Source organism: Ruditapes philippinarum, unplaced genomic scaffold, assembly GCF_026571515.1.
Source record: "Ruditapes philippinarum isolate M1 unplaced genomic scaffold, ASM2657151v2 ctg517_1_1_1_1, whole genome shotgun sequence".
NCBI lineage: Eukaryota > Metazoa > Mollusca > Bivalvia > Venerida > Veneridae > Ruditapes > Ruditapes philippinarum.
Genome location: NW_026862442.1, coordinates 109277 through 131927, shown reverse-complemented (window position 1 = coordinate 131927; position 22651 = coordinate 109277).

Sequence of the window (22651 nt, the reverse complement as noted above, 5' to 3'; positions counted from 1 at the left end):
CTTGACCAGGAAGAAGGAAAATAAAACACATTATACTATAAGTGGTTTGAGAAACAGGAAGAACAATAATTGTCAATGATCAATGCTTGACCAGGAGAAGGAAAATAAAAACACATATACTATAAGTGGTTTGAGAAAACAGGAAGAACAATAATTGTCAATGATCAATGCTTGACCAGGAAGAAGGAAAATAAAACACATATACTATAAGTGGTTTGAGAAACAGGAAGAACAATAATTGTCAATGATCAATGCTTGACCAGGAAGAAGGAAAAAAACACATATATTTTAAGTGAATTAAGAAACAGGAAGAACGATAATTGTCAATGATTGGCCGATGGAGATTCGACTTAATTGACTAATTTCTCTGTAACCAATATCCTATTTAAGAAGATCGTTAGTTTCGACATTAGATGCAGCATAGACGGAAACAAACGTTCGAATCAAACATGGTGTTTTTTTTAGATTATATTGAAAAGCCAGTAATTCATATTTTATGTATAACGTTTTAGTAGATTGAGTGACTTGAGATAAACTTCGGTCTTAAAATGTAATAGATATAGTATACAAAATATATAATTATGCATATTTATCATCATGCCTCCTGAATTTCTACAAAAATTGATTATATGTATTAAAAGTATGGTGATGAATACTGCAAAATCTGTCATTAATTGCATATTACTACATGGTGTTAATTATTATTTATTGTATTGAGAATATTTTTATTTACCTATTTAAATCTTTGTACATTTTCCTCAAGCTTGATTTTCTTAAAATTCATTAGCTCCTTTGGAGGCGTGCAGCTTGAAAAATGTTATAATTTAATATTATTTTGGAACGGCAGTCTGAAAGTTCTCAAGAGAATTCATGAATTATCCCCATCGCTGTCACTAGACTTAAAATTTAATTTGCATTTTACCACCTTGACATTGATCATAAAGCCGGTGAAACAGGATAAGCCTTTGTCACTGGTATATAGCCAGTAAAGTCTGTACCAGGAATCTTATTTCTTGTAGTTTGATATTTAAATCCCTAAAACGATGAACTTTTATTCACATTAAATTCTTTAAAGAGTATGTACAAGATATGCAGCGACTTCAAGATGTGACCTTAACATTGAGTTGGCAGATTGCTTGCGTGTTCTGAAAATTTGCAAATTGCACTTGTGTCATTGACATTAGTTAACTGACTAAAAAAGATTTGGATCAAACACGAACAAAACCCCAAAACACTCACACACGTACACAAATATACACACGCACGCAAAAGAGGGTCATGATGACCCCTTAACCGCTCACTTGAGTATATGGTACACATGAACAAAATGAGAAACAAGATCAATAAGAAAGGGTGGCGTTCAATGAACGCAACCCCCACACGACCAGCAACACAGGACCACCGGCAAAAACGAATTATTTAATAAATGGTGTAAAAAGGCTAAAAGGCCGATCCAGTAAAATAGGTGGACAGACGAGAGGGTGTTGTGATTAAGCTGTTATGAATATTTTTAGCATGCAAGCAGCAATGTTGTTTACCAGAGTATAATAATTTCGGCATTTGTTTGATAAGTACAACCATAGAATATTTATTGATGTATTAATTTAAAATTTACTTTGCATATGAGATGTTTATTTAAGGCTCTTTCATACTTTTACATGTTAAGCAGTTTGGTTCACGTTAAACATAATAAAGGAAAGTCAATTATACAACCTGTATTTCTTGATTTCGCCTAAGTGAGGAAAAATTTTCACAAATTTTGCAACTCAGTTTCGTGCTTCCTTTCTCACAATCTTAAGAAAAATAATGCTAAAACTTCGCAAATTTCAAGAAAAATTTCGCTTGACTGTAGAAAATTACAAATGCCCAGGCCCCTGCATAATTTCAGGAAATAATAACTGCCTTCCATTACAGAAATAAGATATTAATCAAGCACTTCAACTCATTTAGAACTTTAAATATGCCAATTGAAAATGTTTACTTAAGACTACTGGACATGTCTTAGAGCTGATACAAATTATATTCTATAATTATCACAGCATAAATATTGAGATATTTTCACAGATCTATTATTTTGTTTAAACTTTGAATTACACTGATAGTGACTTTCTGTCTTATATATTAAGTAAGCATTACCTATGTCAAAAAGCATAAACATATCTTAATTCTTAAACAATCATGAAAGACAATGTATATATAAAATTTCAATCAATTTATAACTTCTCCATTCGCAGAAGAAAATGATGTACATTGTGTAATCATAATGTCCCTAAAATAAGAAAGAAAACGACACTCTTGTTACAGGTCATGACTTCAAGTTCAAGAACAATTGTTTCGCCAATGTGTATTGCATGTATGCTAAACATTCCATAATGAGTTCTTTCCCTTCCATAATTTAACAAATACGCTAAACAATTCTTACACGAAGGGGAAAAACTTGTAAAACATAGAGAGATATTAGCTATGCATTAACTACATGCCAAATAACTCAAGCGGGGTTTGACGCAAGCGTGAAATGGCTGCGAAGGAATTGGTTAAATGAAAAGGGATAAGTAAAATGTAACCTGAAGAAAGTTGTGATGAGTGTGAAATGATTTCTCTTTAATGATAATAGTATTTTGTCTTCCATTCAAAATACTAGTTTTTACCATTTCATTAATAGGCACTTAAAATGACTGGTCTTTTATGCTGTAGCTATTTGTTGAGAACTTATAAAAATGTTCCATTCACGGCCTGTTAGGTATCTCGAGTCACTACCAGAAGAACCATAAGCACACTGTTTAGTTGTCCCTTTCCTTTTCACACTCAATTCGATTTTGAACTTGTTTTCGTCTTTTAATTGAATAATATTTCTTAAACGACGGGGAACAACAATGTTATGCAATAAATTGAAAAACAAAAAAAAAAGTACATAAATGTTTTGCATATGTATGTGAATGTTTTTATTTACTTTGCAATACTTTTAAATGTTCTCAAAATAAATCGTGTTATCCCGCAGTAAATCATGCGTCTAATTCAAAATCATATAAGACTCTATAAGAACTAAACCATTACACTAATAATCATTCCTCTTTCCTCAACCAATGATCTATCAAGTAGGTAAGAACAGTTATTTAAAGCTTATTTCCCTTTTAAGCACTGAGAGCTGACATTTAGGATAAAAAAAACTAGTCATTATATTGATATGGTCTCATTATCAAGGTAAATGTGATAAGATGATAACATAATAAATAATAAAAGGTATCTACAATGAGTTTGTCTTAACAATGTGTAGTTTTGTGATATTATATTAAAACTTTATTACTGATGCAAACAAAAATGTATTTAATAACGTAGTTCTCTCATTATGCCTTAAAATAATTTGAGAGCTATTTATTTAAGAATAGTTTTATCAATATAATTATAGATAATCTTTGTTTATTTTGTGCAAGATGAAATTTTATTTTATTGAGTGACCTTTAGAAACAGTGTTCTCACGAGTAGCGAGATGAACAAAAATAACATCGTACACGCACGCACACGCACACGCGCACGCGCACACGCACGCAAACGCACACACGCACACACACACACACACACACACACAAAGGAAACAACAACAACAAAAAACACTTTCTTTTCATTTTATGCTTAAGTACAAGTTTTAATGAAATTTTCTTGATATATACGTGAATATCAAATTTGTTTTCCCCACTTCGAGCCGTCAATTTCAGACATATTTGTAATAAATACATGAAATCTTTGTCCAAACAAAAATCAACGTTAAATGATGATGATATGATCTATTTTATACAAGAAAAGAATGATCGCTTGTTTTAATAGTCTCAGACTAGCTGACATATTTCTAGATTGCCGTACGATGCAATATAACTGATGTGCTCAAATGTTCACGATATATACAAATCTCTCCAGCTGTGTTGTCGTTTTCATTTTGAACCTTTTAACCGATCAGTTATAGAAATGATTTTTTTGTAACTCAATGAATATCTGTATATGATGAAAATATAAATTTCATAATCAACAGATTAAAATTTATCATTTATTTTATACTCAATGATTGCATTCTTATCATGAAAATCAGATATGTTATATAATTAGCAACCTGAATTTTAGTCTAGTTTTTTTTTGTAAAAAAACTTCAATGTGTTTTCATGTTTTCATAAAAATGATCATTTTCATTATAATTATTTTATTACAATTAAAACTAGCTAAAATTTTGCATCTTGACCACATTGATTTTCGTTAGTTTATGCCATACCGTCTTCTCAAAGGTTGAATAACAGACGTTAGTCATCAGCAGGAAGCAATCACATTTTATTGTTTGGCAACCCTTTCTTTTCCCGCTTTCATCCAGAAATAATTTGACATGAGCACAATAAAAGTAATCACTATAGCAAACCACCTTACTTGCTGAATTATACATGTAGTCAAGTTAAGTCATGGTCACATGACTTCTTGGTTATTCATCTGGCAATCTACTTTGTATATTTCTCTTGTTCAGTCCCTCTTTGTCTAGTGTTCTCTTGTTATTGTCTTGTATATTTGGCAAGATAAACATAGAACGAGTGTATCACTTTTGTTTCTCATTAGGCTACATTTACTAACAAAGCTTTCAAGTCGTATTAGTTTTAACTTAAAAATTCTTGTTCTTCACACAACATTTTCTGTCATTTTCATATTTAAGCTCTTTATTGAACAGTATTTAATTTTTGTTCAAAACAAAATAGACAAGCCAGTCGAACCTTGAAAGGTTTGCTAAATGTTCACTTATTCTTGTGCTTGATAAATAAAATGTTAAAATTATAAGTCATTTTCTGTTCCATGTGTTTATCATGGTGCAATGTGTTACACAGGTATTGATGTTACAAAGTAGGTTTCTGCCTCAGTTTTTATTATAATTATAACCGCACACTACTTCAAATATTAAAATGAAATGCACATAAAACGCCCTAAGTAAGTAAACAAAATAATTTAGCAGACCTAAAAAGCAGTTGTATAATATTTTAATTATCTGTCAGTAAAATTTGCTATACTGAGCTTTATTTCATTAGATATAATTCAATGTACGTATAAGGATGTAAATTATAGTCAGATGCACAATGTAACGTCTAGGTAACGGAAAGGGAATAATGGCAATGAGTTTATTTAACGACACTAATACTGTATTTGTAAATTGTATGAAATATTGTTGTAGCCTACGTTATAAGTGAATACTCACATAGTCGGATATGATATTTTAATGAATTCTCTGTACGTTTAACGTTTAATTATTTTAATCGGACGGTACATGGTCGACTTTACGGTTTTGTCAGTTAAATCTGTTTATGAATGTAATTGTAGGAATGGTAACTAAATTCAACATGACAAAGTAAAACGAGCTTTCATCAACGATGTTTGCTTTTCACATTTTCAGTCAGAAGATTGAAGAAAGAAGGTAAAAGTTCTACTCATGATTTATTTCAACAACATTTTATAAAGTTATATTCCATGTAGGAGAATAATGTCATCTCTGGATATTCTGACTATTTATTCGTATCAAACTTAACTGTTTGTAGAAGAAAAGCCAGTTTGAATGGGATTTTCTAAATATGTAAATAAATTCAGAGTTTGGGTTATAACAAAAGATAACAGCGTTTTAAATATGAATAATATATTTTATTATATATACATGAAAAGTGGAACAAGCGATAAAGAATTGAACGCTTTAGGCATATAACTAGCGTATAATCTAATATACATACTTAAAAATTCAACAAAAGAGATTGATTACCCTGATTCGCTCATCCGAGATACATTATTACTAAACAATAGCAAAATCACTCTTGAAAAAGTCAGTAATTAGTTCACTTTAGGTTGTAATTTACTCAAGTTGTATTAATTTTTAAATTATTTGTTACAACAGCTCTCTGGACCTCCCGGAACAGAACCAATTTTGACCTTCCAGAGAAACTGACTTATATGATTATAGGGAACATCAAAGTTATACTACATTCCAAATATATCGGAGAAAAGGATGCGTTTATGTGGCATGATGGAGCTAACTTTTGTTCAGGGTCACTAAAAATGCTTTATGCAATACAGCTTTTCGTTGGACTTTACTAGTAATTATCCACAAGAAAGATTTAAATAATTTTACCTGTATAAGTTTATATAAAAATGAGCCAAGTGACAGACAAAATTTTGAACAATTGTCATGATTTTGAAATGGTGAAGTGGACCATACAGTAAAGCTACATACCAAATACCTGATTATTTGAGTATTCAAGAATAAGTTTAGCAAGATATCTTAAAATACAAGTCTAAGTAAACCAAGAAGCTCCAGGGCCGGACCATTTTTCAACCTCAGGGCCGTTGTTTTTGCAGACGTCTACTTGGCAATGCTTAGAAAAACAAGCCAGCTCCGGGTATTGCAGTTTCAGCGCGAAAGACTTAAGGTCGTTTTCGGGAGACATAGCTTAAACTTTTCAATAGAATATCTTTCAATTTTAGAATATGATAACTGAAACATTAAAAAATGGGGTCACCGTTCTCGCTTTTGAGTTATCTGCTCTTGAAAATGGACTTTTCATGCTGAATGCAAGGACAGATAATTCACAATATAGGAAAACAATACCTGTTTTTTTCTCATGTAGATTACTTCAGATTGGCCAATGTGCAAAATTTCAATAACTAATAAGGAGCGGATTGGTTTTTTACGTCCCTTAAAAAATCCAACTTTAAAGGACCATTTTTCCCCCGGAAATGGCTTTATTTTTCATTTCTAAAAATCTTTTTATTTCTGTGTGTCCTGTAATAATTTCAAAAAAGTTACTCATTGACCAAATACCTGAACAGTCTTTTGCAAATATTGCATTCGACAATTTATTTAATCATATAGTGATTTAGTTTTGAATGGAAGTCAAAAACCTTTTACATGCGGCTATTTTTATGACAGATAATTTTACATTCCAGAGCTACTTTCTTCAAGAGATAAGCATTTAAAACGTTCTATAACCATTAATTTAACGCTATAAAACTAACGTTTGACTTTTCTAAAGGATGAAAAATTAACTCATCCTGAGGCATAAAGTGCCTTTAAGTCCCTTTATTCAAACTGTGAAATTGTAGAAGAAAAAATATATGTAATAATTATGTATGTGATCAACAGCAAATCGAAATTATTTTCCTGAATGCCCTTGGAATTACCTCAAATAAGTAAATTATTCTGATTTAAGGGCAGATTACACAAAGTGAGATCGGTTAGAATAACCTATTTCACTCAAATTATTTCTGTCATTTTATTCTAACAACATGCCAAGTTTAAAGAAATTCTACCAAACAGTATTAATTCTGCCTTTTTGTCTATATGAAAACTCCCAAAAACGCCCTTAAATGTATTGTCCAATATATGTCTTTACAAATTAAGTAAACTCCAAAACAGGACAAATTTTGAGCATAGGGCACGATTTATTTTACTTTTGTTTTATGTCAATTATCGAAGCTTTGGACAAAGCAGTTCTGGGAAATAGATTTTAAAAGAAATTTTATGTTAATTTAGTATACCCCAGGACGGGGCCTTTTTAACCCAAAGAGAATGACTGACATTACTTTTGTAGCGTTCAACTAGGTAATGCTTCGTGCAAAATGTCTTTGCTTTCGACATTGATGTTACACATAAGAAGACTTTAATGTATTTTCTGCATAAGTCTCAATAATTAAGTGACCACAGAGGCCGGGTCAATCTTGAACCTCAGGTACATTATTTATATAACTTTTTTAGAAGACCAAATATTTGACCTCAGGGCATTGTGGTTATGACCTACTTAAAATTGGATTTGAATCATTAATGTAACTTTTGAGAAGACCACCTAAAGATAACTCCTGTGGAATTTGGTCAAAATCACTGACTGGTTTAGGAGATGTTGTTTCAAGGGACTGTGGATTACGGCAGGCGACAACTGACCAACGACGATCAAACTGCGATCACAAAAGCTCACCTGTGAGAACTTTGTGCTCAGGTAAGCTAAAAATACAATAACAACATACACTTCTGTTTAGTAAAGACAACATTATAGCAATATAATGGCAAGTTAACTGAAACTAAAGAATGAAAATTATATGACGTCCCTTATCAAGTTCGAGGACAAATCAAAGCCCAGAATGTATCAATCAAATTTCTAGATTTAAATAAGAACGTGTTTGTTAAACACAAATGCCCCCGGCTCAGATTCTTGTCGGTAACATTTTTTTGAAAGTTTACACATTTACTCTGATATGGAAAGAAAAATTGCTACTATATTAGTAAACACAATTATATAACTTGACAGTCATGGCGTTGTGATTGTGAAAATGTGAGTTGGCAAGTCATTGCTTTGACTTGTGAAGAAGTTGAAAAATATTCAACTTTCCCTTAAAACTTTATCAAATATATATAAATAAAAAAACATTGACCTTAAGCCAAGTGTACATAAACTTATTCCAAGCTCACAGGACCACCTTAGGTATGTTCCTTATGACATCGGTATTTTGTTTACAAATGTTGTATAAAAAGTGCAACAAATCTATTGTTAGCACAAGTGACCTTATGACTCCCAACACTGGACCATCCAACGTATGTTCCTTTCAAATATGAAAAACATCAGTCTATAAATAAAGGCTGTATAAGTATATTTGTAGCACACCTGATCTTGACCCACTGACCCCTTGCTCAATCCAAAGGCAGAATATCATGCTTGATATCTTCCTATGAAAGACATTTGTCTTTGAATAAAGGCTGTATGGGCAAAAAATGTAAAAATTCTATTTTTAGCACAGCTGAACTTGATCCAACTCACACTTAACTTAATCTTAATAAGGATTCCATGCAGGTAATTATCTTTTCAAATATGAAAATCATCAGACATCAGACATATAGACATCTGTCCATAAATAAAGGTTGTTTGGGTAATTTTTTTAGCACTGGTGACCTATCCCAACTGACTCCTAACTCTATCCGAAGGACTCTATGTCACTACCAAATATAAAACATCAGTCATTTGAATAACTTTACACCTGTACAAGTGTCAAAACCTATGTTTGACATTGGTGACATTGACCTTGACCTGTAACTGTACTTCTCTGGGAAGAGGACCTCTCTAGGCACTTCGGTTTTAACCACAAATGACATCAATTTAAAAATAAAGGCTGTATGAGACCAAAAGTGTTTTTTTTACATCAATGGCCACCTTCCAAATATGAAAGATATTATTATATAATTAAAGAAATAAGGCTAACTTCAAGATTAATTTAACTTACTGAAATAGGTTAATTAAGCAAGGCTCTATTTTCAAATCGATAAAAAGGACAATAACTTGAAAAATGAATGGCACAGCTACATAATTTGGCAATATCATGTACTTTGTACTGATAAGTAAGTAAGGAAATATGAAGTCATTAGTATAGTTGGAACTTAAGACATATCCAACTTATCGACTTAGGTTAACCATATCCATTTTTAAAGTGCTGAAATGGGAAATGATTTTAAAAAAATGAAGCCATAGTTATGGCACATGCCAAGATTATGTACTTTGTATTTATTAGTAAGTGCGTAAATTATGAAGCCATTGGTACATATAGAAGTTGCCGTTTAAGGTCAACCTCGTAAAGACAAACGAACAGATGGACAGACGGACGCACGATTCAATTACTTTATGCCCGAATGCATAAAAAGGCTAAAAATATCGCATGTCAAGCAAACACAATGACCACATACAATTAATTTCTTTTTCACAGAAATGAAATAATGAAATATTAAATTATGCGTATATAATAATATGTTTTATACAAAATATGAAAAGAAAATGCACTTATATAAGCTATTAAATCGATATAAAAAGAATGACAGCAAAAACAAATGTTTTCGTTATCTAAAGAGAAAGTACAGATTCCCGTAGTGACAGAAATATTATCCTAGAAGTCCGGACAGACGGACGGGGGACGTTCTCCCTGAGATGACGTTACGAGCTTATTTCCTTGATCTTCTTTGATCTGAAAAAACCATATCAACGTATTTCAACCAATAAGCAACCCTTTCCCCCCAGACAGGCCTGTACGGAATGAACTTGGATATTCATTCCATAATATCACTCGTGTCCGTACGGATAAACGGAGTAAGGAAGCGTTAACCTAGAGTCCCCTAAGGTTAAACCGGCAGGGAACTAATAAAATCAGTATCAATTCCCTGACCCTTAGAAATTCTTTGTAAACAAGGGAGCGAGCTTAGCAATAATGAAAATTAAAGATTTCTAATGTTAAAATTTAACAAATATACACAAATTATATAAAATAAATGAAATAAGAGGGGGGGGGGGCATGATAGCCCTAATATCGCTCACTTGAATATAAATATTATTCATGACAAGGAAGAAATAATATTGTAAACTTTATATGAAAGCAGATATAAATTCAAAATCTTAAATTGATATCACAAAGTTCATATTTGAATCTGAAATAGTGCATGTGTAAAAACTTTACTGGTTGTTTGTACAAGATGACACTGTTTGCTATGCAAAATAAATGGTTTTCATCAAAGTCAGTACCTGCGATGCAATTCAGTGGTAGATTCTTTCGTTGCTATTGAATTAAATGTTTGCTGGTTGCTCTGAAAATTAAAAAATACAGTTTGCTATGAAACGTCAATTACTGCAATAAAGTCACTGGTTGCTATTGAAACTAAGCTTTAGCTAAGAGGACAATATTTTATACCGAAAATCTAACCTAAAGCCTTTATAGTATAATAGAAGAATTTATTTCCTATATACATATAAGGGAAATCAAGTACCCCCCCTCCGGGACAGGGCCAATTGTAAACCCAGAGCTTTTATGTGAACAAACTTTGTAGACAACTACTAGAAGATGTTTCATGTGAAATATCAAGCTCAAGCTTTTTGGGTGTTTTCTTAAAGAAGAGTTTTATCACTTAATACATAAGAAGAAAATCAATGACCCCCTGTGGCAGGACCAATTTTAACTCCTGTGCTTGTATTTGAACAATCTTGGTAGAGACCCATCAGAAGATGTTACATGCTAAATATCGAAGATCTAGCCCTTTGGGTATTTTAAAAGAAGATTGTTTTTGCGTTTTCTTTCTGTTGCATGGCAACCAGAGTTCTGCATGGAATTCAATTTTCTTTGAACAATTTTCAAAGGTGACCACCAAGGAACATTTCTGTAAAGTTTGGATGACATTGGCTAAGTGGTTTATGAGAGGATGTCTTTAAAGTTAAAGTTTGCGGACGGAGGCCAGACGAACAGCAATCAAAAAACCATGTCACTTTGTGCTAGATGAGCTAAAATGTAAGTAACAAGATCAACAACCAAACATATATTGTCAAACACCATTTTAAAGATAAATTACCATATTAGCCGATGTGGTACTATTCATAAACTCTCATGAATATTTAAAATCAGACAGCCTGTCTTCAATGCGCTAAACTGATTACGCCTTTCTAGTTTGTGTTACCTTTCTAATGGTTAAAATTATATATTTTCTAATAAGATAATAATTATATATTTTCCATCTTTTGGTTACATTTACTTCATTGAGTGACCCCAAAATGTCATTCAATATGATCCCTTTAAATTTGCGTAACATACTTGCACATTGTATAGCATGAGACGTTTTCGCAACAGACTATGGTGGCTGATTTGGTTCGCTTTTGTGCCTCTAGTTGGTGGTAGCGACAACACGACAAAGAGCCAAAAGGGCGCGTTGTCGCACACTCGTCTTGTCGTCCTGTCGCTATGGACAACACGTCAAAGCACCAAACGGCGCATTGTTACACAGTCGCCCTGTCTCTAGCGAGCACGCCAAACGGCGCATTGTCGTTTGACGCGTTGTCGCGATGTCGCCCTGTCGCTTGGCCTATAAGCCAATCCTTCAATTTAAACCGAGCGACAATATGACATTGCGATGACACGCCGCATTACAACACGCCGTTTGGCGTGCCGTGCTAGAGATAGGACGACAAGACGACAGCACGACAATGCGCCGTTTGGCACTTTCTCGTGATGTCAATAGCGCCAACGAGACGCACAAAAGCGAACTAAATCAGCCAACTTATCAGACAGATTTAATTTCTTTATTGTTGATTAACAAACACTAACCTTTACCTGAAAAGGACATGTAATTAAAATAGAAAACGAAAGTGATTTTATTTAGTTCAGGGTGTCTCAAACTCAATCGTACCACATTTAATTTGGAAAGTAATGTTAGTAGACATTTTACGGAAGATTTGAAAAATCGTGTCTTTATATCCAAATATGGTTTTTATTTGTAAGCTATATAATTCTGTAAAGAGAAACGCTACTTTAATATTCAAATAAGAAGAGTCTGACCATGTGCAATATAATGACTTAATGTTAAATTAGTTTAAACATTTTTATTTTAGCTCGATTGCGAAACAAAATCTTGCATCTTATATTGATCACTTGCGAGTCCGCTCACTGGAACTAACCAGTACTGGTGTCATATTAGGAAACATGATCGTGACCAGAGAAGGGCTCGAACCCATTATTTCTAGGTTGAGTGGCAGACGTATTAACCACCGGACCGCCGCTATCAAACGTCAAATCTATGCAACGACCTTTAGCAAAGATATGACTTAATATGATGGTTCTCAACTTCTTGAGCTTAATTATGAGCATGTTGACAAGAACAATTCTCAAAATTTCACAACTGTTTGTGAACAATAAACATTATTCATGCAATAAATTATATATGTGAATATTATTCTATATTAAATATCGGAATGTTAATTCGACTCGACTTTATGTTTGTCATATGTGTCTTAAACAATTTAGTAACATCTATTTGTATGTATTCATTTGGTTGTTAACAACAATCATATCACGAAAGTAAGTTTTCATCAAGTGCTTCAAAAACAAAAAAATGATATGAATGGATGCACATTGTTGAATGTTCGAATGTTTCGTATTTCATTCTCCCCCGGAAAACATAACTCCATAAACCTGTCGAAGAATAAATATGAATATAAAAAATGTTTAATAATGATATATATATTTGCAAAATTTTTACAGTCAACACTTCAACTGCATTGGTGTCATATTTCATATTTAGCTGTAAAGAAAATACAAAGTTACCGGTATTAACTTATTACATACGCGTATAATGTACTCATTTCACCGTGGAAAGTCATTTTTATTAGTTAATCATGATGTCAGTCTATTATAATATATCTACATGGAAATAAAGGACTTTTGCTACCTAATAAATACCATATTATTTTCTATGACATGTTATACATGTATAAATCTCGTTTAGTAAAGCTTACTGCCATTTATACTGGCCCGATCGTGATTATCAACACTATTTAATGTAAAACACTTTACAATAGAGATGTTTCTTTTTTAATAATGTGTCATATGTTCCAAGTTATATATATAGTTATATAGTTTTGTATTTAAAAATATTACCTTATTTACACGATATGCCAACATCTTCATTGTGGGAACAATCATGTATTCTCCAACCACGATGCGAACATTGAAATAAGCTTGTTTCACTTCCCGTACACTGAACCTCATCTAAAAATATTGGTCCTGTTTCATAGCCGAAGTGTGCCTCGTCGTGTACCACAGGGCTAGTACTAAAATGATTACATCAAAATAATATTATGGTCGATTTTATCATGCCATTTGTTAATTTGTAAAGAAGCTTAAATTTAACTGCTTGTCGCAGATAATAATAATAATAATAATAATGATAATAATAATGATAATAATAATAATAATATGAGAATCAAACATGAAATCATATGCTCTTGTCAGTTAATCTTGATTTTTTTTTGTTAAAAAAAAAACATGAAAAATTGTCTTCTGCGATTGAAGAGTTTATATGAACATATTTTTGGTCCCACTCTATACACGTGAGATATTGATCAAATACGACATTATTAGTCGGGGCATTGAGTATATGTTTTTATTTTGTTGGGTTTTACGTAAATAGAGACACATACGCGCACCTGAGTTGAACCACAGATGTTCCTTAAACTAGCTGGAACGCTTTCTCGAATGAAATAATCTGGAGACTTTTACGCGGCTCGAATCTACAGCGATGAGAGGCAAATGATTTGAGGCCAACAATCTTAACAATTAGGCCAAAGACGCCCCTTTTGATGTAAGTAGTATGTTTATGTTTGACAAGTAAATATAGTTTTTTATCAATACGATTTCTTTCATAGTAACGGAAGTTGCAATTCGACCATGCGCATTCTGCTTAGTATGGTGGCTGATTGGTGCCATTCGTGTTTTCGCCCGGCGACTCCGCTATGCGAAAAGTCGAGAATAATCAAGTTAAAATGGCGGGGGTGCTGAGCGAAAACACGCTAACCGCTAACGATATCTTATTTCTCTATAATAGGGACACACTAATAGAAAATGGTTCTCATTTTCAACAACATTCATGTTACAACGTAAACAAATTCGTTCAGATCTTGGAATTTTCCTGTGTCATCCTTCCTCTATCAGTAATTTGTGAGCAGAACATCTAAATTTACATATAGTAGTACGATAATTTAAATTACTAACACATAACACATATTTTTCCGCAACATGTTCATTTAAAATATGCAAGAAGTTTCTAACTAGCTAATAGCTAGCGGGGCGAAGTTTTATTTTCGCTCGCGGGAGAAAAAAAAGCTAACTTGCTAATAAATTAAACTTCGCTGAGCGCCCCCGCTTATAAGCTTGTTTTGGCTCTGCGCCCGCCGTTTTATTTCTTAAATCTTGTTCCGTGCTTCCGCGGGGCAAAGTTTTATTGATTAAACTCCGCCCCGCGCCCTCAGTAAATAGCGACTTTTCGCTCCGCACCCCAACATTTTAACTTGTTCATTTTCGACTTTTGGCTTGGCGAGGTCGCGGGGCGAAAATACGAATGGCACAAATCAGCCACCATAGCGTAGGGTAAAAACGCAATAACACAAGACCACATTTTTACTTCCGGTCGATTTTTCATCATCTTCATATTCATTAATCGCCTCACTCTTCATAGAGAATAATTGTTCATAGCAACGGACCGCGTCGTAAAAAGGTCTTTCGACAATTTATTATTTATTCAAAATTCAGTCGTTTCACTTAAAAAAATAACTTGAACCAAGATATTTAATAAAATCAATAATGAAACATTTCATAATTACTGTCTTATCAATATCAAGATAAGTATATCAGAACTTTTAAATGATTAATCCTGAGGAATAAAGGCAAAATATTTGTTAGAATCGGTTTATTCTAAAAAATTGTCGTGATTTTTCGTCAATATTTTCAAATCACAATTTCAATACATAAATTACAATCAGGATTGAGTAGAGACTCTCTCCTGTAAAATATTTAAACAACTCATTTAAGTACCACATATAATTCAGATTCTGTTATCATGCATTAAAATTCCTTACATATACATGTATTTACATATGTATGGTGCATTTTTTGATAAGCTTTTGCAAACATTTGATCTGTCAACCCATTACTCGCCAGGAATTATGGGTGATGACGTCACAATATCAAGTTTACTGTCTGACATTTTATTCAGTAAATTGTTGTTTTATCAACTGGCATCGCATATTACAAGGGTTCAGTGCAGATTTTATTGGATAAAAAAATGTATGTATAATAACTTTCAATCTTTTGTGCATGTATTAATGTGATAATTAACAGAATTTTATTGAAGTTATTAATGCAATATCTGTCTAAAAATTGTCACTTAAAGTTTTGTCTGCCATAATTCTATGCCGGTTTTTCTTGAACCCGCAATATTTTCTGACAGATTTCTCTTATTTGTATGGGAATCATGTATATTTATTTGACAGTTTTCCGGATCTTTTTGTGCTGGATTGCCGGATATTTGGCGAGTATATATCGGTTCCCACTCGGATTTTCGTGCACTTCGATTTTCTTTGGCTTTTGGTAAGCATTGATTTTTTGCATTTTCTTTTTCTAACTCAATATATATTTTTGGACATTGAACTTTAGATAAGTAATAATTATTCAAATATTTATTTGGGTGAATTTAAAGATAGACTTTGCATTTGATGAGAAATTGTATTTTATCATTTTATAACTAGAACGTAACTTACCTTAAAGTGGGAAGCCTTGTAGACTTTGTAATTTTTAGGTGCTACCTACGGCGCGGAAAGCTCTTTTCATTTAATACCAAGCATAACATGTAAACCAGATCTTTCTCACACTTCGTAAATAAATGAATTCAGGTATATTGTGCAGTAAACACAAACAAATAAATTAGTGGTGTTCAAACTATCATTTGAGCACTCCGAAAATTTCCGAAAATCTCCAAACTCCTCACAGTGATTTGATTGGTTACGCTCTGTGTAGCGAAGCAAAGGAGGACCAATGCGTTGGAGTTTCTGGAAACCGTCTGCGATTTTTGATAACCTCTAATCTAACACCTTTTAATGTGTAACTTTATTAAAATGGATATGTAAAAATAATTTTTTTATATTTATCATCGTTTCTTTAGTTCTTATCAATGATCAGTATGTTTTTTTTCTGATTTTGTACATCATTCTTCTACTGGAAGTGCTATTTATCACAGAACACTGGCGCATTTTCAAGCAATAGTCTGAATTATGTAGACCCTCAAAAGCGCCCTGATATCTATATTTAGGTAAAGAAATCCAAAATGGCAGCGCCCTATTTACTTCAAATTTTTCTCAAACACGTTAGATATGTATTCTTTTATTGTTTTTATCTGACTTCAAATTAATTAATTCACATCATACGTGTTATGTAAGGGCTACAGCCCTTACTTGGTCTACATCTCCGCTCTGATTTGCCGCGTAAAGTCAAGTAATTCTCAGGGCGGGCCAATTTTGATCTCAAGAAACCTAAGTCTGTGTTCTGCTCATCTTCTTATTATAAGTTATGTTTCTACCAAAAAGTTTTAATTTCTTTCTATCAGTTCAAAACACAACATTTTGAAATTAATACAAAATGTCTTAGTGTGAAATTGATATGTGGATGGTCAAATCTGCGTTTTGATTCTGGTTACCATTTCTGCCAAGTAGTTTTAATTTTCGTCCACCGGTTCAAAAGATACAGACCAGATACGAAGCTCCGATATAAGTCCATATTAATCAAGTAATCAACAGGGCGAGACCAATATTGAACCAAGAGAGCCATAAGCTGTGTTATGTAAAAAGTTTCATTTTTTCTATCGATTCTCAAAATACAGAAAGGACGCGAAATTTTGAAATCCATACAAAATGACTAAGCGTGACCTTGACCTGAGAAAAGGTCAAAGCTGCGCTTTCCACAGATTCATATTATTATTAACATTTCTGCGAAAAAACAATCCATCCGTTCAAAAGAAACAGACAAGACACGAAAGCTGCTTACAGACAGACGGACGACCAGGTGCATAACATTTTTTCGCAAATAGAAAGGAAATTATATAAAAAACGGATAAGGGAATGATCAGAAATTTGCAAACAAGCTTATTTTGCAAATTTTCATCACATGGTAGACTAATATCAGAAATATGTGTGTAGTAAAAAGAAAAGAAAAGAAAAAAAATCTTGACATATTGTTGACAAACACATTTGTGGAATGAATCAACGTGACAGATATATCCATGTTTTTTTTGTATTCTCTGGGTTTTTCATAATTATGTGGAATAATTTAAATGGATGGAAGCGACGCTCTTGACTTCCGTCGATATCCGAAAACTTGTCTATTTTGCAGAGCATTTTTATCTCCGGTAAAAGAAACCCGAAAGAATTGCCACAAAAGCAGATAAAAACCAAAATAACTGTGGAAAGAATATTAAATCATGAAAATAAGCATTAACTTTATCAATTTTCCCCCCAAAATCATCAATTTTCTTGTTTTGTTCATGTTGCAGAAATCGGTAGCAGGTATCTGACGCAAAACACTTCAAATGACGGTCTTACAATACTATATATACAATACAGCTCAAAAAATTTGTTCCACGAATAGATAGTACAAGTTTGCTTCTTTAAAAAGAAGCCTGCGAGAGGTCTTTTTGCTGCTGTGGAAAATTTGTTTAATTCGAAAATATTTGGGGATATTTTTGCATAAAAGACACAATGAATGTTTATAAATTACAATTATTTAACAAAATAGAATTTATTATATATATTGCAATGAAAGTTTGTTTTACATTTCATCTTTTTTAATGTTTTAAAAGATTATATGCCGGAGAAATGGACTTTTTTCTTGGCGCATTAGGGATACTTTTTCTACAAAAAAAAATTGTAAAATTACATATATATTACATATATTACAAATTATATATCATTTACATTTGTATTTTAAATTCAGTTCCCTTTGTAGAAAAATTATATATATATATATTAAAAGTATTTTCAAAATAAAAGTTTCTTGTAAAGTTCAATAAGCCACTGTTTTGTTAAATATAAAGAAGCATTTCCTCTACATTTTCCAAAACGAGTATAAAGTATGTTAATCAAACAAGTTTACATAAAAAATGTTGATATCATTTGATTGGAATAAACAGTAAATACTGTTATATACTGTTATATACTGTTTATTGGAATAAACAGTATATAAAGCAGCATGCCTCCAACCACAATATTAGAAGAAAATCAAACTTGAGAAATTTGTGCCATTTGTGCCAAAAAAATCTCCCTTTGCGTTATTTAGATATACCGGTTCAATCGGTCATATAATATGTTTGTTTGTTTTGAACATTGTACGCCTTTTCCCAACAGCATTTTAGTCATATAGGCACCATCGTTCCTGGAGTTACACCAGAACTAGACAACCTTCCTCCGCGCTAAACTAACAAAAAAGCATCTCCCGGGGAACGAACCCACGCCAGAGAGTTTACTAGATTAAAAGTCATCGACTCTAACCCCTCGAACACGGAGGCGGTATATATTGTGCATGGTGATATCGTAGCTATAATGTTCACTGTTACTATTTATCAGAACATGAAATAGTAAAACGTTATTCAGAAAACAATACGGTAATCGATTTATACAGTTACGGAATGAAGCGTCCATGCACGTAGTGTTAAGTAACGTAAATGATATTTTCCGATTTTTCTATGTACCGATTTGTTCACTTCGATGTTAATTTTTCGTTTAAGTTAAGCCGTGTTTTGAAACGGGGCATGCGCAAAACAATTTTTGTAGACTGCTCCTAATGATTTTACGCTTAAAATGAGATTCGTTCACTGCAATCAGATACGCAAAAAATGGATGCCGCCAGCAATCAGACTGAACACTATGGAGAGGTCTGATGACCTCCCCAATAAGAAAGATATGAACTCCAATTAAAAATCAATAATGAAACATTGTTCATCCTAAACACATGTCATTTTTGACAATTGCAATGGACAACTGTAGTATTCATTGTTTAATGCTCATATTAGTTATAAGTAACAAATAAATAAACGTAAACTTAATTAAAAAATATAAGAGGGATTATGTAAATAAGAACACTAATTTTAGTTCAAACATAATCATTTGGTACCAAAGAGCAATATGATCCTAAAAGCTTGATTATGGCCTACCAAGCTGCTATCAAAACTCTATAAAATTTACCGATTTAAGCCATTTAACACTTAAATAGGAGTGGAACTAATGATTTGAACTGGTGTGTTAAATAAAATCATCACAAAGAGACCAGCCTTAACAACCAATTAAATTCACGAGAATACGAGAAAGCACCTGCTTCACATAAAGGGTGTAGGTCAGTTTAAACAAGCAGAAATATCTTTTGTTTTGCTTACAGTTACGATCTTTTTTCCTTTATATTGTGTGAATAAGGTATTTCTTTGTGTATCAGGCTAAAAATACTGTAACAAAATGTTTTATAAATATTATCCAACCAAGTTAAGTTCTTAACCCCCCCCCCCCGCGAGAATACACTTTAGTTTAGCCTACATTTTCATTAATGTCTTTATACACAATTGACCAGTGTCGTTTATTGTTGCCTAAATGCTATTTTTTAGGAAGAATTTAATTATAAACTAGCCCGAGACATGAAGACAGACTATCATCGTTGTTTTTAACAATTATAGTATTCTCAGTTGGATTACTAGCAGTAATTGTTAAACAATACAAAATGAAGCACACATAATGTATTATTTTACAAATCACAAACATTTTACCACACATATCAATTTCACAGCATCTTATCAACATCGCAAAACAACTTAAAACCAAAACAATCAATATATGCACGTATCTTCACAAACAAAGCATCAACTATGAAAATCATCACGAAACAAATTTCCCATATATTACTCAACCAATATCAACCAAATATATTGAAATTATAACCAAATATATGGCAACAGCATCAATTTAATATTATTCAATGGAAGTGATCGCATCCTTTGGTATTTAGAATAGAACGAAATACTAGCTTTCGGACAGGTTGCCATGAACAGCGGTTTACAAATCATTATCCATCTTGTCTGCTTAGACAAGTACAAATGTTGCTGCAATGCAGCAATTGAGAAGCTCCGCGCAAAAGAATGCGCTCATTACAGATACCTTGCTAAAGCATTCCTGTGCACAAGTTATTTTCTATTTAGATTAAGTACTAGTGTACATTATCAAAGGACATCCAAGCAAGAAATGCAGCAAGTGACGATGACCTAGTAGGCATCATGCATTTTTTAATGTCTGAGAGTTAAAATACAATAGCAATATTCTAAGTCCCAGATAAATACTGGAAGAAGTCCACACACTGGAATGAAAAATTGTAATGAATTTCAAAAAGACCAAATTCAGGATTTTTTTTGTTATACGCGTTGACAACATTAAAATCATAAATAAATTTGCATGGCATGTTGATATAGTGAAACATTATTTATCAATTGAAGACTGTTACTTGAATTTCATACAGATGTGAGGAAATTCACTAACATCATGTTATGCGAGTCAAAGATATAAAGCTTTATGAAAAGTGCAATTTATGGTTTAAATGTTTGCATTTCATTTCCTGCAAAACTCTCCAGGTCGTTATTTATAACCATAACGCGAAACAAATGATCGTTATTTCACAATGTGAAGGTCATATCTATTTATAGCTTTCATGTACAGCAATAAATATACATAACCCACTGTGTACTACAACATAATAAGTAATTTCTTGTAGAAGATACAAATGTAAGAAATAAATGACCAAATTTAAAGTTTATTTTTTCTTTAATACTGCTTTTATATATGAAATTTGTTACCGTTCTCATTCAATTAATATGACATACTGCGAATCACCGAATGGGAAACCAATATATGACTTTACATAATAGAAATCGATAGGAATTATTGGATCCGAATTTATTTATAGCTGTAAATGATAAAAATCGGGTCCATGGACAAACATATTCAACACAAAAAGCTCTGCGCCAGTGGGCGCGTAGCAATGAACAACACTTGGTATCAATGTTTCCAATCTCAAAGAAGCTTATGGTACAAAATGAAAACAATGTTTCCTTTGAGATCTCAATGATGCAGAATCAATTAATGAAATACTTCCTATCTTAATTTACGTCTTTCTTGCCCATAAAAACTTTAAAATACGACTTGGTTCAATTTTATCTTAGAACCTAAAACAAGAACACCGTGTTCCTCTGGGTAGTATACTTTCTGTTTAATTAACAATATTACCAAAGCTCTTAATTATTGAGAGAAGCTTGTCGATTTTCTCATATGTTTACAATCAAAAGTTATGCGGACAATCGTACGTCAGCTTCAACAAAATTAAGATACAATTGAAAAATGGGCAACAGAAAAAGGGTTGTTTTAAATTAACACCACAATGACCCTGAACTCTACAAAAGGCCTGATCATATTGAAATTAAATATTGGTTCGATAGTTTACGTTCGGCAAGGAAATCGCATCATCAAAGCCTACGTTTAGCATAAGGCGCATTTTGATCATTTACAGTTGTAAGTCTTAGTGCTGAAGCAGGAGAAACCTTCATTAATTTACGTCGAAAAAAACTTCTCTTCCGTTTGCAGCTAGAGTATCATCAAATAGTATAAACCCGTTGGAAAAGTATCTTAACAATATCATAGAGACATATTTTAACAACACAAAGGAAACCTTCGATTAAGTAATAGTTAAGAAAATACTTAAAACAGACCAAACTTTTTCTTCAAACTGTCAAATAAGATATTCCTCCGTGGACGTACAAATATCTAGCATTAGCTCATAACTAAAGATAAAATCATGTCCAAAAATTAAATAAAAACCCCCCAAGAAACACCCCTTCCCCAAAAAAATAATTGATTTAAATAAAGAAATAAATAGATAAATAAAAGAATTATAATAAAAACATCATCTAAACATCATCTAAACAGATCCATCAGACATTTGCGAGGAATTTTAACATTTTTAGAAACATTGAAAACGCTTTTAAGAAAGAAAGTTAAATCCACGAAGAAAAGACACAATTTTATGTTTTTCACCCCTATGTTTTGTTAGAATCCATTTATGATATAAACAGTTTCAAAGCATAGGAAAATTGTAAACTACAATTCTAGCCACACATTGATGTAAAAGCACAAACACTTGGATAGTCAAATACTGTAATTTGTATTCCTCGATGTTTCTGTTTTTAAAATTTCATATAAGCATAATACACATCATTATTTGTGTA